Genomic DNA, 2,279 nt, shown 5'->3' on the forward strand with positions numbered 1-2,279 from the left:
CAATCATACCTAGGATAACATCTGAGTCTAATCACCATAAAGACACAAAAAGGCCAACACGGGAGGAGGAGAAGGCAAAACAAAAAATTCACAGGATAAGGAGGCGAGTGGTGGTCATGCGATTTAATTAGATATTTGAACAATATGTATGGATACTATTTGTTTTCCTTGAAATTCATCTTTGACAAGGTTTTAAAAATGGTGGATGTTCATGGCGCAATCATTTTATTTTACTTCATATGTTGAATTTACGGAAGTTATACGCCCAATTCATGAGCAAGCCTGTCCATCGCAATAATGAAGAGAAAATGGCAAGCTATTTTATTCATAGGTTAAAGATGACAACCCAAAACTTTCATCTCAATGGTTGACTGATGTTTAGCTGATAGGGCAGCAACACTCATCAACACCAGCGCAGTAGCCTCCAGGGAGTAAGCAAAACTTGTAGCATGTCTCCTTAGTGCATTTAGGAAGCTTCATATTATAACAACTTGCAGGTAGTGGTAGTGCATCTTCATGTATCTGCACAAAATCAACACACTTCGTTAGTCCTATAGATGGTATATAATTTTTTCGCCTTGTGTTCATAACTAAATATTAAATAATTTTATGGGGTGTTGAACATTACATATTGCTCACAAAGTTGTATTTTGAGAATTCACAAAGGAATCTATATGACATAACCTCATTGTTCGCATGGCATGGGAGACAACAACAACGATGAGAGCCACCAAAAACAAGGGACCAAAAATATTCTTGAAGGCTGCCATTTGGTGAGGCTAACAAGTGATTTCTATGCGCAATTGCTATATTAATATGCGGTATGTTGCAAAGTTTACAATGAGGGTGTTTATATAGGTGCCTATTGATGCGTTTTTGTTCTGAGTATTATTGGAAAATAAAATTCGGTATCTTCTATATAAAAATTTTATCCACCAAATCAGTAATTAAATGGGGCAATATAATATATAGTGCATTAATAGCACTTGGCAAATGTCAAATACATTGGTTGTCAACAATTATACAATAGAATTTGTAGAAAATCTTACAGTATCAATTAAATGCATTAATTTTGATACGTAAATACGGTGTCCTATGTACCGATAATATCTTTAGGGAGTAAATGGATTAACTATCTACATTAATTCAATATTTTGTATATCAATGTGGGGTAGAATAAAATAAGTACAATATTTTCGATACAACTATTTTAGCTGTCACATCAATGATTAAATGGGACAATATGATATGTATTTTATCAATAACACTTGGCACATGAGGAATGCATTATTTGTGAATAATTAATACCATATATTTTGTATAAATGATTTTTGTTTCAAAGGAATGCATTAGTTTTTACATGTATAAAAATGTGTTTCATGAGAAATTAATGATGGCGTGCAAGTGCACATGGCTGTAGTAGCACTTTTGTGATTAGTAAAGTGTCGAATCCACAAGGAGCTTATAGGAAGGCACTCATGGCTCCATATTTTACGCATCTTTAGAGCTCATTGTTTGCACTCAAGTCTTATCATGTTCCCGAGCCAATGACATGTCCATATGCATGATTTCCAGTTTTTATCCGTTGCAATGTGAGCATTGCATCTTATTTATTCTTAGTTAGTTTGACTTACCAAGTACTTAGCACGATGAAAGGAGTTCAAACAGTGGACAACCAGGGGCCAAACTTAGCCATTTCGCATGTCGTAAAAAGAGATTTTTACATATTATTCCAAATCATGATCTAATACCTATAATGCATCGACACCGTTCATACTAATCCAAGGAGCACAAGAACGTCACATTCCAAGTTTGTAAGAAGAAATTACGACCGATTAACCAAGGTGGGACGGATTGAAAGAAAACCTTTCATGCAACCATGAGTGGTCATTTGGGCGGTCATTTTAAGTGCACACAACTCCAAAAATTGACATTCCTAAGGGGATTCTTCCTGAATTTCAGCCCCGTTTATTCCCAAAACTTGGGCTTCAAGGAATTATTTGGGAAAATATTGAGATCATCTAGAGCCATTGGATCAAAGGAGAGAAGCCATATCAAGGGAGGAAGCATAGGGAGAGCTCTTATATAAATACCATCAACCCTAGACGTCGCTGATACGTCTCCATCGTATCTACTTTTCCAAAGTCTTTTGCCCTTGTTTTGGACTCTAATTTGCATGATCTGAATGGAACTAACCCGGACTGATGCTGTTTTCAGTAGAATTGCCATGGTGTTGTTTTTGTGCAGAAATGAAAGTTCTCGGAACGTCCTGAAAATTT

At 35.8% G+C, this 2,279-nt stretch overlaps 1 long non-coding RNA gene across 1 annotated transcript; it reads right to left on the reverse strand.

Moving 5' to 3' along the window:
* Nucleotides 1-298: 298 nt before the first annotated feature.
* Nucleotides 299-811, reverse strand: LOC123411617. Its single transcript, XR_006613293.1, has 2 exons — nt 685-811; nt 299-522 (listed from the first exon to the last, which is right to left on the reverse strand). It is a non-coding gene; the product is annotated as an uncharacterized LOC123411617 (long non-coding RNA).
* Nucleotides 812-2,279: the final 1,468 nt, after the last annotated feature.

This window comes from Hordeum vulgare, chromosome 1H, assembly GCF_904849725.1.
Source record: "Hordeum vulgare subsp. vulgare chromosome 1H, MorexV3_pseudomolecules_assembly, whole genome shotgun sequence".
NCBI lineage: Eukaryota > Viridiplantae > Streptophyta > Magnoliopsida > Poales > Poaceae > Hordeum > Hordeum vulgare.